This window comes from Lepus europaeus, chromosome 4, assembly GCF_033115175.1.
Source record: "Lepus europaeus isolate LE1 chromosome 4, mLepTim1.pri, whole genome shotgun sequence".
Classification (NCBI taxonomy): Eukaryota; Metazoa; Chordata; class Mammalia; order Lagomorpha; family Leporidae; genus Lepus; species Lepus europaeus.
The window spans coordinates 108,976,563-108,992,177 of record NC_084830.1 but is presented as its reverse complement, the minus strand read 5'-3'; the positions used below and the strand labels follow the sequence as shown (position 1 = coordinate 108,992,177).

Here is a 15,615-nt window from a genome sequence, read left to right as displayed (position 1 = left end):
GGATGGGGCCAACGTGTGGGAAGGGAGCCTACTTTAGAAGGAGACTGAGAGAGAAGAGCGAGACAGGGAAGCAGAGAGGTGAGACCCAAGAGCTGATGGCATCGTTGGAGCGCCCAGATCCAGCCATCCCTGAAGCTAGCAAATTCCTGGGCCTATGATGCCGTGGTCTGCATGAGCCAGTTTGAGGTCAGCCTCTCTGTGCCTGAATGAGGAGCATGGAGAGCTGGAAACACCAGGCTGAGAAGAGCCAGAAGCTGGGAATGCAATGGACAGACCACACTCCAACTGGGGATTAAGACTTTTAAAATTAAGTTGTATTTATTTGAACAGAGAGAGAAGAGGAGAAAAGCTATCTGGTTCACTCCGCAAATGCCTACAACATCCAGGGCTGGGCCAGTCTGAAGCCAGGAGACAGTAACTCCATCCCTGTTGCCCACGTGGGTGGCAGGGGACCAAGCACTTGGGCCATCATCTGCTGCCTCCCTGGTGCTTCAGCAGGGAGCGGGATCAGCAGAGGAGGTGGGACTCCATCCCAGGCACTCCCATATGGGAAGTGGGCGTCCCAAGTGGCAGCTGAACCCACTGCACCACAACACCCTCCTCCCACAAGTCTTTTTTTAACCTCTACTGAAGACAGTTTACAAACCGGCTGATCGGAAGGCAGGATAATCTCTTAAGCGCTTTAGCGAATCTCCTGTGGTCCCCATTCTTGTTTTGGTCCAGGAAGCTGGGGCTCAGGGAGCTGAAGGCTGTTGCCCGGAGTGCTGGGGGGCCTCGAGGCCCAGTGCATGCAGGACACTCAGAGAACAATTCAGACGCAAGGCAGCTTGGATGCGGGGAGGGAAGAGGGCCTGGACACCGGACCAGGGAGAAGGAAGCAGCAGGGAGGGCCCCCAGCAAGAGGCTTGCATGGGGCGGGCGCCCTGGATCACGCACTGCAGGGTCAGACAGACCCAGGTGTGCCTCCGGGCTCTGCTATTTCACTGACAGCACCATATGGACATCTACGCTTCACGTCATTGTGTATAAAATGCGGGCTCAGCCCTTCGCTTACCTGCCATTTCTTGAGCTCTGACCCAGGCAAAGGGCACATTTCTGGGAAGGGCAGTCCTGAAACCCACGATGGATCTCCTGCCAGTGCCAGTCATCCAGCGGGCTTCCTGGAAGTGGGGAATTTTTTTATGTTTTGCCACTGCCTAGCACATAACAGGGCTGTCAACAAATATGTCTTGAATAAATACAAGTAAACAAAACAAGTTGTTGTGAATTCTAGAAACAGAACAGGTGATGCAGCAGAGAATGGCATGGGTCCTTTGGCTCTCCTGGACAGACAGCTTCATGTGGGGCAGGCACATGAGCTGGGCCATGTCAACAGCTGGAGGGAAATGCATGCTGGGAGAGGGAACAGCACGTGCAAAGGCCCTCAGGCAGCAACAAAGAATGGACAGCTCTTGCAGCTGGAGTGGGAGTGACAGAGGAAGCAGGGGTGAGGTCACTGCAGGCGTCCTGGGGAGTCTGAACTTGGGTCAGAGCCCAATGGGCAGTCCCTGGCACGCGCTGGGCAGGGCAGTGACCTGACCCGACTTGTGCCTTCTATGGAGGGCTCTGCCTGCTGTGTGGCCCAGGCATTTTGGCGGGAAAGACAAGTGCCCATTTCACACTGCATCTAGCACCAGGTAGGTGCTCAACGAACAGGGCATCCTCACAGCCCCCTCTGGCTGCCCCCCGGGGGTGGGGGTGTGCAGGTGTATGGAGGCCGACAGGTTGGGTGGTGGGGAAGCCGACCTGTTCTCCTCCAGGTCCCGGTGAGTCCAGCAGCGAGCCCGCCCGTCAGTACGAGAGGCCGGGGTGGCGTGGGAAGGGTGCACAGCTCTGCTCACCGTGGACCTGCTCCCAGCCGCCTGCTTCTGCCAGTCTCCTCCGTCAGAGACATGCTCTCGGATGTGTTTTGAAAAATATTCCATATGCTAATGGAATGTCACCATCTGCCAAAGTAGGCAGAGCTGTTTTTAAAGGAAAAACTATTACAGAAATGAGGTATTCACAAAGGGCCACTAAAGGGTCCGCACGGCGGCGCTGACCTGAGTCTGACCTGGGCCGCCTCGTGGCGGAGGTGGGGGGAGTCTGAGGCCAATTAAGTCCTCCTCCCGCCCCTCCTTTTTCCCTTCCCCTTCTTGGAGACATGATGAAATTTCCTGAAACAAAACCTCGCAGCCCGTTCTGTAAAATGCCTGGGCCGCGGGCGGACCCAGCCCCGACGGCCGCTATCACCGCCTCGCTGGCACGGCCCCGGCCGACGGCGCCCACCGGCGGCCGCAGCGCGCGTCCCCGAGCCGAGGGCGCGCCCGCCAGGCCTGGCCACGCGCGCGCGCGCGAGCCCGTCTTGGAGGAGCTGCGAGGCGGGACTGGGCGTCCCCCGGGAGGCCCGGGCCGGCTCCTCGGCCTCTGTCAGTCACCTCCGCGCCCCTTCCCGGAGCGCAGGTCCCCTCCCTTCCGGGCAGCCCCCGCCGGCTCCCCGGGGCGCCTCCCCTGTCCGCAGCCGACCGCGCCGCGCTCCCCCAGTGGCCGCCCTCTCCCGGGAGGCTGACGGGCCCTTCCAGCCTCAGCCTCCCGGCTCGGCGCCGGGCTGCCTCCTGCCCCTGTCCCCCGCGCCAGCGGGACGTCCCGAGGCGCTCGGGAGCGCACGGGGAATGGAAGCGTCCGGAGAGCAGGGCCCGCGCCCGTTCCCGGTAGAGCCGAGCAGACGGGCCCCCGAGGCCGGCGCCCCTGGCAACCTCTCCACTCCCCGCGTGCCCCGTCCCCTACTTTGAGTGACATCCCTCAGAACCCCTGCCTTACCTCCTCCGCCTTCTGCCCTCTTCCTGACCTCACCGCCTGTCTCCCGAGTCGCCACGCTAGCTCCTAAGTGGTCTGTTAGCCCCCAACCCACCAGGGGCTGCGCCTGGCACCCGGCATAGGACCCAGACTGCTCAGCATCGCCAGTGAACAAAATGCACAAAAGAGCTGGCACTTGAACCTGAGCTGCCTCTCCTCTCCCTCCCACCCAACAGCCCAGGCCCTTCCTGGGGACTGTCAGTGCTCCTCCAGAAGAGACAATTTTTTTTTTTAAAAAAATTTATTTATGTTTTAGAAAGGGGGAGAGAATCTTCCATACACTAGTTCACTCCCCAAATGGCTGCAACAGCCAGGGCTGGGCCAGACCCAAGCCAGGAGCCAGGAACTCCGTCTGGGTCTCCCAAGTGGGTGGCAGGGACCCAGGTACTCCAGCCATCCGTCACTGCTTCCCAGGCACACAGGTAGGGAAGTTGGATTGGAAGCAAAGCAGCTGGGACTAGAGCTGGCGCGCTACTATGGGGTGACAGTGTCTCTGCTGGCTGTGCCACAATGCTGGCCTCAGGAGTGCCAGCCCTGGCAGTTCCCTGCCAGGTGGCCTTACATTCTTGCCCATGCATGTTTAATTCTGTCTCGTATCACCTCATCCCCAACTCCACGGAGCACCTCACCTTTCTCAAGTGTGAGCACTCTGCTGTTTCAGTGCCACAGCTGAAGTCCCCAGGCACCGTGCTGGGTGCTTTCCATGATGCCATCTACTCCTCATGCCAATCTTTTTTTTTTTTTTTAATTTTTTTTGACAGGCAGAGTGGACAGTGAGAGAGAGAGAGAGAGAGACAGAAAGAAAGGTCTTCCTTTGCCATTGGTTCACCCTCCAATGGCCACTACGGCCGACGCGCTGCAGCCAGCACACCACGTTGATCCGAAGCCAGGAACCAGGTGCTTCTCCTGGTCTCCCATGCGGGTTCAGGGCCCAAGGACTTGGGCCATCCTCCACTGCCTTCCCGGGCCACAGCAGACAACTGGGCTGGAAGAGGGGCAACCGGGACAGAATCCGGCACCCCGACCGGGACTAGAACCCCATGTGCCGGCGCCGCAGGCGGAGGATTAGCCTATTGAGCCACGGCAACGCCTCATGCCAATCTTAAAATACAGTGACTACTTCCTGGAGGGACTCAAGTTCAGGGCAATGAATGCCCTTGACCACGGAGGCTGCTGCCAACTACACGGCAGAGCTGCAAAAGCTCTGGGCCTCAAAGCCCCAGCTCTTTCCCCCCTGCCACCTTGTGGGTGAATGACCTCCATGGGATGGCCTCCATCAAGATCCAGTGGTGGGTGTTGTAAGGAGTCGGGTGGGTCTGAAGATGGTGGTAAGGACGGAGGGAGCTGAAGTTGTACTCACTGCGATCTCTCCAGAACACTGGCTCCCCCTGCTCCTCAGGGATGTCCTCCCTACAAAGGAAGTCCTTGGCCTTGTCACATCCAGTTTCGCCCAGGCCAGCCCTGCAGAAGCTCACATACCCTGGGCAATAAGACCAAGCAATTCCTGGAGACGGACTGGGTAGATAACCACAAAGTTGGATGCGATGCAACAATCAGATCCCACTGAGAGGATTCGACTTTCCAGGTGGCCCGGCGTGCACTAAGAAATTACTTAGGCTCTGCACTCCCATTCTTTCACATGGCTACGTCTGTCCGTGAAACCTTACAACACTGAATCAGTGTGTGGCGTGTGGGCCAGGTAAACTTCTGGAGACGGCCATCTACTCGGTCATCCCACAGATTCTCACTGAGTACATACAAGATGTTAAGCCAGCTTTGTGCAACCAACCCCAGGGAGCGTCTTGGGGCTCTGCCGAGGCAAGCTCTGGAAAGAGCCTTCCTCCCTTGGAAGACCGAGCCGATCCGGGGCAGAATCCTGCCTTGCTTTCTGTTCTGCTCTCACAATGTGCTGGTGACAATGGCTGCCAACTCTTGGCTCCTTCCTTCTGCCTTTTCAAGCACCTTCCTTTTAATGGGGTCACTTTTTAAAAGCAAACGTACTCTACACAGCTCCCTTTGCCATAGGCTTATTTAATTTGTCGTTTTCCTCTGGAGCCTCTTTAGTTCTTCATACTTGGACACACTGCATCAGGTCACTAAGAACATGCTTCAGAGGCCAGCACTGTGGTGCCGGGGGTTAAGCTGCTGTTAGGATACCCACACCCCACATCAGAATTCCAATCTTGGCTATTCTGCTTCCATTCCAGCTATCTGCTTACGTGCCTAGGAAGACAGTGGGAAAATGGCCCAAATACTTGGGCCCCTAGCACCATGTGGAAGACCCTGATGGAGTTCCAGACTCCTGGCTTTGGCCTGGCCTTTTTGGGGGTCAATCATTTGGGGAGCAAACCAGCAGACAGAAACCGATGGATCTGCCACTTTGCCTTTCAAATAAATCCATCTTTTCTTTAAAAAAATCCTTAAATCATGCTAGTTCAGAGAAAGCAAACTGGTGCCTCAGAGATTTATTTTACAATTAGTTGGCAACTTTTTAAAGTTGTGTCTTCACATAATCTGGATTTCCCGCTTTGCTCGCAATGTTACAGCTGGCACCACTGGGTTTCCATTCTTGCAAAAGTGACTGGAGCTGGGACACTTGACCTCCAGGACTTGAACTGGTGAAACACAAGGAAGCAAAGACCCAAAAGCGGGTATCGCCCCACAGCTCATCACTGACAGGATGACAGCCACATGGCCCAACTTCCTGTCTCCTCATCAACTGGAAAACAGGCTGAGATGGCAAAGCACCGCCCCAGTAAACATGCAAGGCGTTCTCCACACTCCTCCTAGAGTCTTCACAATCAACGTGGGGTGTATTTGGAAGCTGTGACTTTCTTGGAGCAACACCTCATCTCTCCAAGAGAAGGAACCTGGTATTCACGGGAGAGGGTACAACCCAGTCCAACACCCAGGCTCCTGTTCTTACCGTTCTGCAAACTGCACCCTCCACTGGAACTGGCTGCATAAATTAAGCTGCATCTAACCCAATGCTATGCAGCCTTGAGCAAGAACAAGGTAGAACTCCAAGTACTAACATGGACCCATCACCTAAAGAGCGTGAGATTTGAAAAGGCAAACCGCGGTCCAGCACACTCCACTGACACTTGGGAGGAGGGTACCTGTGTGTGTAAACATGCAACCTTCTGCACTGAGCGTTATCTGCCGAAGGACATATAAGAAACTGGAGGACAATGACTGCAATGCCTGGTGCCTGAACGTCGAGGAAGAGAGGGAGAATTACTTATCACTCCATCCTTTCATGGTTTATAAATGAACCTTTTTAACCATATGCAGCTACCTATTTCAAAAACATTTTACAATAAAAACAGGTGGGGACAATACTATTCAGAAGCACTCGGATTTCATCCCCAAAGTGCACATTACCAATGTTGTTGACTAATAGAGAAAATTCAGCTATCAAGAAAACTCAATAGGGGCTGGTGCTGTGGCACAGTGAGTAAAGCCACCACCTGCAGTGCTGGCATCCCATATGGGCACCAGTTCAAGTCCTAGCTGCTCCACTTCCAATCCAGCTCTCTGCTATGGCCTGGGAAAGCAGCAGAAGATGGCCCAAGTCCTTGGGCCCCTGCAGCCATGTGGGAGACCAGGAAGAAGCTCCTGGCTCCTGGCTTCGGATCGGTGCAGCTCCAGCTGTTGCAGCCATCTGGGGAGTGAACCAGTGGATGGAAGATCTCTCTTTCTCTCTCTGCCTCTGCCTCTCTGTAACTCTGCCTTTCAAATCAAACAAATAAATCTTAAAAAGAGTACAGATTCAAAGGGGATAGATAAAACAACAGGAATACAGAAAAAACAAACCAAACAACTCAGTAGAAATCCTGCAGTTCCTAACCGCAGTCTTCCTGTTTAATCCTCAACCAGTGATGTGTGTGTGTGTTTGCGTGCACACACACAGACATGGAAAACTGAGCAGTTTCTTCCCAAGACTTGGGGTGGAAGGAGGTGCACCTGCATCTCTCATACCCACCCACCCCCATCCCCCAAGAAGGGGAGGGTCCACTAACACCTGAAAGCCACCGGGGACAGTTAAGAGGCTGCTTTCCTGTTTTTATAGCAACTTGTGAAGCAATTAAGTGTGTGTGAAAAGCAGATTTGCTGGGGAAGAGCTCTGAACCAGCCCCTACCTCCTGAGGTTTAACAAGGCAGCTTTCAGTAAAAGGCCCCAAGACAAGGAATTACATCACCCTTTACAAAGTTCTCATCAGCAAAACCCAAGTTTGCCATCAACTTCATTTTTACAGAGTAGAAGAACTTTCTTAATCTAGGAACTTCCATTGTATGTCACTGAATTCCTAATAGCATGTCACAATGTCTTTTCAAAAATTTCTTAACGAACATCAGAGTATTGCAACACTTTATTAAGAGTATTGGCTTTGAATTAGTAGCTGATGTAACAATTGCATGAAGCCAGATTCGGTGTACTGCATAATACTCATACTTGATTTACTGACATTACTTAGCAATTTATTGGACAAAGGTCAAACTTTTTGTTTTTTATTAAGCACATTCCACAGTACAAAGCTGTCATGAATAATATCTGTACAATTTAACAGTTTCAATAGCTGTTCAGACACAAATTTATTTCAAACAGATAATTGGCAAACATAATTAATTACAAGTTAGAATTAGACTATCCCAGTGCTTTAAAACATTAATATAGCAGTAATTTACAGTTGCTCAATTATGGTTAGCAAAATAAAGTCCAGAGTATGGCTGGGAATTACTACTATAATCCCAGAAAGTCAGAATTCCTTGGGTGCCAAAGTCCCCTGCTATAATTTCATAGGCACAATTCAAAGGTTGTGTGCATATTCAAAGGCCATGATCTCCCAAGGAACAAGAGGAACTTCTATATTAAACATGCAAAAACAACAAAAATCCATTCGTCCAGAAGAACTGCCTCCTCCCTCCCCTCCCTTCCTGGCCCCTCCCCTGGGCTTTCCTAACCAGTTAGAGACTACAGCTGCAAGTTCAAGAGCGGCCAAAGGGAAACGACGACCACCTCCCGATGGAGGCTTGTTGATTCAGTTATCTTTACACTTTGAGGCTCAACCTCTCAAAAATAGACATTTAGTAACCTGTGGGAGGGAAGGATGTTATATATCTATATATCAAGAGAGAGAGAGAGATAAAAGGAAAAACTAAAAAGCAAAGCCAACTCAGTAAACAAATCACATACACACACGTTGATCCCACACCATTCTCAATGCCAAGGACAACACAGAGCCCAGGGGCCTTCCCTTTAGTTCTAGAGTGTGCTTCCACGGGAAGAGGTTTCACATACAGGAGACTAGTGATTGGTCCTTTAAAACGCTGCGGACATCCCTTGACCTTCGGAAACAATGGCCAGGGGCGAGTCAAAGCCTAGCAAAGGAGTGCCGCCTGGACGCCAGTGTCCTTTCCAGGCACGGTCAGTGCGACAGCGCCATTCACACATTTTGGGCTGCAGAGCACGCAGGAGCAGTAAGAAGGGACCTGCTGGGGCCACGGCAGCAGGTGACACCAGAGATGAGCGGGCTGGAATTCACAGGCTTGAGGCTCTGCACTAGGTAGCAGTGCCCCACCTTCAAGGCAGGCATCTGGCCCAGCCTCACCTGTGCTGTCGACTCCGCCCTCTCTGAGCAGGCCCTGCCCACACCCCCGGCAAGGCCACAACCCAGGTGTTCTGGAGCCAGGAAATTCAGTCAATAGGGCCTTCTTGTTTTCCCCTCTCAGGATCAACACCACACACAATAATGATTTCTGACAGTGAAGCCAAATGAATACTATGGGAAGTTGACCACTAGTCCTCAAAAGTACTTACGAGGAAAAGACCAACGACAACAAAAATGTTTAAGGTACCTCTCTATTATATATACTGCACAACAAATAAAACATTTTTGTGTTAAGCTTTAGAAATTACATTTTAAAACAAGAGTCCCATTAAAACACACATACCACACACACAGGTGTACACGCACGCATGCGTGCACGCACACACACACACACACAATGACAAAATAAAACCACCGTATGAATACTGCAGGAAGGGTTCTAGGTCATCCACATCAACCCTGCTATCAGGTTCTTGAGCCCAACCCATGGCTAAGTGCGAACACACTCTGTATTAGTGTCTCAGGCTCAGGGGGCCCCGACTCCAGCAACCTTGAGGTTAAACTGTTATGTACATTATATCTACATGCGGATACAGTATTTTAAATTAGGAGGCAAGCACACATATAAAGGTGTTACTCTACCAAATATGAGGAGATGGCTGCGGGAGAGAGAACAGTTAATAAAAGAAAAGAGCTATATTACCTGTTGGGAGATAATATAACTGGCTTAAAGTTCTTTAAATTAAAAGAAACCGGTACAGAAAGGAAGTGTAATCCAAAAAAAAAAAAAAGTTACTAAAACAATCCGGAGAGATTTTTCCCGTTGTCCAACATGTTCCTAATACAAGTCAAGATTCATAATGACTTGAACGGTCAAAAGGAGAATGCTAACTTCGGAAAAGGAAAGCCCTGGACATTCTGGGTAGGTGTTTGGCACCCAAAATTTCACTGAAGAAGAACGCTGTTTCTTAATATCAGACCAAAGTGCAAAGCAATATAAATTAGAGGCCAAGTCTTCTCGTGACGGTCGCTTTACTTCTGCAAACCAGACTGTGTGTTCCTTTTATATGAACAATTTACATTTGAAGCATTAGATTTTTTCACTGATGGGGGAGGAAATGGGCTTCTGTTCTACTCGAAGTCGGTGAAGCTAAGGTATCCTTCTCAAAGTAGAGCCGGGATCGGAGGTGAGAAATGTCGGTACTTGAAGAGTTAGGCTGCTTTGCATCTACCCAGCGTCTAGAACCAATTCCAGCTTCATAACTCAGCTGTGAACGAATTCCCTTAGGCATCTGGTAGCCATGTAGCCAGTAGTTCAAGACTAGGAAACCCTGGGAGGGGGGGAAAGGGAGTAGGGATGGATATTCTGGTTAGATAAAGATGTACACTCCACAGCCCAGCTCAACCACACACTGTGCACACCAACAGTTGTCTGATTCTCAGATTCAGCATAAGGAACAGGAGGTGCAAGCTGTTTCTCTGAGTGTATCACATACCAGGCATAACATTGATTTCAACCTCACAGGCAACCCTGTAAGACAGAAACTATTACAATCTATATTTTACAAATAGGAAAACTACAGTCCAGAAATGCTGTGTTTAGTTCCCAGAGTTGACCATTCAGCGACAGGGAGGCATTCACAGAGAGGGCTGACTCTACAATCAAGCCACTTCAGTGTTTCGACTAAAACTATGCATATGACAAAACTGCCTAATGCTCCATTTTATACTTAGCACCTTTAGGACATGCTTCCCTCATCTATCACTGTGAAATCACAGTGTGCAAAGTTAGGAAATAAACTGTCCCTTTCTGGCCAGCACTATGGCGTAGCTGGTGAAGCCACAGCCTGCAACACCAACATACCATATGGGCACCAGTTCACATCCTGGCTGCTCCACTCCCCATCCAGCTTCCTGAAAATGGCCTGGGGAAAACAGTGGAGAATAGCAGCCCAAGTGCTTGGGCCCTTGCTACTCATATGGGAGACCCCAGAAAGCTCCTGGATCCTAGCTTCGGCCTGGGTTGTTGTGGCCATTTATGGAGTGAACCAGCAGATAGACATCTTTCTCTCTTTCCCCCTTCCTCCTTCTGTGTAACACTTTCAAATAAATAAATCAACCTTTAAAATTAAAAAAAAAAAATTGTCCCTTTTTGAAATAGGATGCTAACAATCAGAAATTATTTTTAAAAATCAATTATTTGTGGAAGGACAACACAGTATTGGGGGAAAGACCACTGTGTGTTCCATATTTTGTTGATCCCTTCCACCCAGGTGAGACACCCAGATGCAGGTCCTGGCTTCCAACGCCTAGTTTGGCCTGGCCAAACCCTGGCTATTGTGGGCATCTGGAGAGTGAACCGGGAGATGTAAGCTCTCTCTCTTAGTCCTTCCTCTCTGACATGCTGCCTTTCAAATAAATAAATCTTAAAAAAAAAAAAAAATACACTGCAACTGATATTTTCTATTCTAATCAAAACAAAATCAAAATCTATTCAAATTACTTCACAATCGACGCTTTCCAAGCGCTGCACTAAAGCACTGGCCTAGTTAGGAAAATCTAGTCACATGGGTCTAAAATTCTACAGCAGAAGAGAAAGGCCTTTGGAAAACACGTATGCTTTTTGGTAAGGCAACTTTTCCAAAAGTTGTTAAGATCAAAAATCCTAACAAGCCTTCTCAATGAACGCAAGACAGATTAAATTTCATTCACCACTGTTTTCCCATTAAGAGTATTTAAGAGTACCTAAGTTATTTTGAAAATACCAACACCCAGAGATTAGAAGCAGGCACTATGCACCACTGCCGGGGGGCATGTAGACTAAGCCAGCTCTTGTGGAGGGCATCATGACCCCATGTACCCCAAGTCTTTAAACATGTTCTCTTTTAGCCCAGACAGGCCAGCTATTTCCAGAATCCCATCCAAAGGTTATAAAGGGTGGGCAAAGATGCTTAAGAAGAATCATGGCACTGCTTTTTATAACTATTGAAAGCTGGGGAGGGGGCGTAAATATCTAATAATAGGGCATATCCAAACAACCACACAGCATCTGATAATTAGTAATAATCACTGAAATAAATATTAACATTATTTACATGCAACAGTTCTACAGTCAAAAGCATTTTTAAAAAACAGGTATAGTTATAAACTATAATTTTCAAAAGCCTGAAATGACACAGAATAAAGGAGTTAACAGCAATGAACCATGAGTAGGAGTTGATTTTATTCTTCTGACTTACAGACCTTTTCTAAAATTTCTATTTTTTTTAATGTTTATTTATTTTAATCTGCTTGAAAGGCAGTGTAACAGACAGGGCAATCTTCCCTCCACCAGATCACTCCCAAATGCCTACAATGGCCCGGGCTGGGCCAGGCTGAAGCCAGGAACCCAGAACTCCTAGATCTTCACATGGGTGCAGGAGCTTAAACACCTGAGCCATCATCTGCTGCCTCCCAGGATGCATTAGCAGGAAGTTTGATTGGAAGTAGAGAAGGCAGGACTTGAACCAGGCATTCCAATATGGGATGCAGATATCCCCAAGCAGTGGCTTAACTCACTGAACCACGACACCCACCTCTCAACTTGCCTCTAATGACCTTATAATATTTTGTAGTTAGAAAAAAAGAGGTGAAGCCGGCACTGTGGCATAACGGGTAAAGCTGCCGCCTGCAGTGCTGGCATCCCATATGGGCGCCGGTTCGAGTCCTGGCTGCTCTGCTTCCAATCCAGCTCTCTGTTATGGCCTGGGAAAGCAGTAGAAGATGGCCCAAGTGCTGGGGTCCCTGCACCTGCATGGGAGACCCGGAGGAAGTTCCTGGTTCCTTGCTTTGGATCGGCGCAGCTCTGGCCGTTGCAGCCAATTGAAAAGTGAACCAGCAGATGGAAGACACCTCTCTCTCTCTCCCTGTTTCTCTCTCTCTCTGCCTCTCCTCTCTTTGTGTAACTCTGACTTTCAAATAAATAAATAGATCTTTTTTTTTTTTTTAAAAGAAGATGAATCTTGAGCTACAAGCTACTGTGTCTGAGGACACAGTAGTGTTTTAAATGACTCAGAAAATAAATTTATCCTCTACTTCCTGACACAGAAATACTCTTGCCTGAAACTTCAGGGGTAAATATTTTACTACAAGGTTAACTCATCACTACAGTAGTGTTTCTTATTATGCATACATCTTATGGTATCACATGGTAATAATTTTTCTCATGCTATAATAAGTGAAAAGAATTTGGAAAAAAGCAATAAAATCTTTAAAGCTGACTGCCAAGGTTGTCAAAAGTAAATCTTTGAAGAGAAAAACACATTTGGAGTTTCACTGCTTGTGCTGTAATACCACCTAAAAAACAGATAAAAATTTTTCCATCAAATTATAATTGTGCATTGTAACAAGGCCATCGTTCTTACATTCCAAAGACAGGGTGGAGGGAGGGCTGGAAGAAGTAACACATTTCCTTTCCACCACAGTATGAGGCATGGTACTGCTGACCACTGGTTCCTCTCTCAGTCACTTGTAGGTAATATAGACAAGTTGTCAATTTGTGAAAGCTTTCAATGTTCTCTAACACATCCATTAAATATGCCAAGAAAAAAAAAATACTATGGATGCCTTGGATTATGCCATGTGCCTCTCTAAACAGTGTAAAGACACAAATATACAACGGTCACAGCTAAACTGGTTCATGACACACCTTCTCCCCTGGACCTATTCAGCCCGGAAGCCCAGCTATAGCTCTAGTTGTCCATCTTCTTCTGTACAGGCTTCTTATGTGAGAAAAAAGAAAAACGCAGGGACAGGCGGCAGCTCAAACAACGCACAGCTTTGAAAGTGCCCATTGCAAAGGGAAAAGGTAAGAACGGAATAAATGTAACAAAACACATATAAGACGTCTACATTTACACATGCAGAAAACTGCTTAGGAGAAGCTGAAGATGACCTAAATAAGACAGAGATAGAAAACGTATTTGTGGACTGGAGGACAACATTTGTTAAGACAGAAATTCTCTCCAAAATGACCTTTAGATTCAATGCAGTCTGAATTAGAATCCCAACAACCATTTTCCTAGAACTCGACAGTCTGATTAAAAATAAATATGGGGAGGGACTGGCACTGTGGCGCAGTGGGTTAAAGCCCTGGCCTGCAGCACCGGCATCCCATATGGGTCCCCGTTCTAGTCTTGGCTGCTCCTCTTCTGATCCAGCTCTCTGCTATGGCCTGGGAAAGCAGTAGAAGATGGCCCAAGTCCTTGGGTCCCTGCACCCATGTGGGAGACCCGGAAGAAGCTCCTGGCTTCAGATCGGCGCAGCTCCAGCCATTGCGGCCATTTGGGTAGTGAACCAGTGGATGGAAGACCTCTCTCTGTCACTACCTCTCTCTGTAACACTTTCAAATAAATAAAATAAATCTTTTTTAAAAAAATTAATATGAGGGCCGGCATTGTGGCGTAGCGGGTTAAAGCCCTGGTCTGCAGTGTCAGCATCCCATATGGGCACTGGTTTGAGTCCCAGCTGCTCCACTTCCAATCCAGCTCTCTACTATAGCCTGAGATAGCAGTAGAAGATGGCCTAAGTGCTTGGGCCCCTGCACCCGTGTGGGAGACCTGGAAGAAGCTCCTAGCTCCTGGCTTTTGATCAGATCTGCTAGGCTCTGTCCATGTGACCATTTGGGGAATGAACCAGTAGATGGAAGACCTCTCTGCCTCTGCCCCTCTCTAACTCTTTCAAATACATAACACCACCACCCCCCCCCCAACAAAAAGGAATATGAAAACAAGTTACCTAGAATGTCTAAACAAAATGTAAAAAGAAAAATACTGGAATATTTATTATAAAGATAGCATGTATTGGTGAACCGACAGGCACACAGCTCATGGAATAGGACAGAATCTAGAAGTAGACCTACAAGTAAGTAAGGGGACACTGAAGTTTTGACAAAGGTACTTAGACATTTCAATGGAAGAGGAAAGTCCTTCCATTAAATAGTGCTGGAACAATGACATTTCTACTTCACACCATACACAAAACTGAACTCTCAATATATCAAAGATCTAAATGTAAAAGCTAAAAATCTATAATTTCTAAACCATACTGGTCCAAACAGGGAGTCAGTAAGCCACATGTGGCCTTTTAAATTTAAGTTTAAATAAAATATTACTAGTAAAGCCACCGCCTGTTACACCGCCATCCTATATGGGCGCCATTTCAAGGCTTGGCTGCTCCATTTCTGATCCAGCTCTCTGCTAGGAAAGCAGAGATGGCCCAGTGCCTGGCCCCTGCCAGGAGATCCAAGAAACACAGAAGAAGCTCCTGGCTTCAGCCTGGCCCATTATAGACATTTGCGGAGTGAACCAGTGGATTGAAGATTTTTCTCTGTCTCCTCCTCTCTCTTTCTGTAACTCTGCCCCTCAAATAAATAAAAATAAATCTTTTAAAAATAAATAAATATTATTAAATACAATTACAAACTCAGTTCCTATAGCATACTGCTCATATTTTAGGAGCTTACATAGGGCTAATGACTCCTACAGTGGACAGTGCAGCTCTAGAAAATGCTAACTAACCCTAGTACTAGAAAGCAAGCCAGTGCTTGCCAAGGCTGGGGTCGGGGAAGGTTTTGACTACAGAGAGATTTAAATGTGATGGAAAATGCTTTGATTATGAAGGTAGCTATAAGGGTGTATACATTTAAGGGACACATTCTTGTGTGGCCCTGCAGAAAGAGCACAAATACATTGTAATGGCATCAGGTGCCACTGGCACAAAATTCATCAATGACTGCTTCTAATATACTGTACACTGTACCAGACACTGGTGTTTGTAACAAAGGAACTGCATTGGGGCGGGGGGGGGGGAGACCAGGCAGTAAGTTACATTTGGCCCTGTGACTGTAATGTGTTGACTCCTGGGTACAACAAACTTCTTAGAGGATACCTATTGTCTGGGTTTTGGAATCTTGATTAAGTAATGGCTGAAAAAACAAGAAATTGAGGAGTAAGGTATCAGGGGCTCCAAATCTTTATCAAAATAATTTCAAAACTCTGTACATTTCTTATTCCTTTTAACATTCAATAAGCAAGAAAGTATATAATGATAAAAGCCATTAAAATGAAGTAATGTTTTAAATAAATATGAA

General features: G+C 48.1%; 1 protein-coding gene across 6 annotated transcripts in view; it reads right to left on the bottom strand.

Annotated features, from left to right (window-relative positions):
• Positions 1-7,229: 7,229 nt before the first annotated feature.
• Positions 7,230-15,615, bottom strand: part of FBXW11 (F-box and WD repeat domain containing 11) — a 138,850-nt gene continuing 130,464 nt past the window's right edge. For all 6 annotated transcript variants that reach the window (XM_062188688.1, XM_062188689.1, XM_062188691.1 and 3 more), the window contains one exon: positions 7,230-9,817. The gene's annotated coding sequence lies outside the window, so the exon portion shown is untranslated. The remainder of the gene's footprint in view (positions 9,818-15,615) is intronic.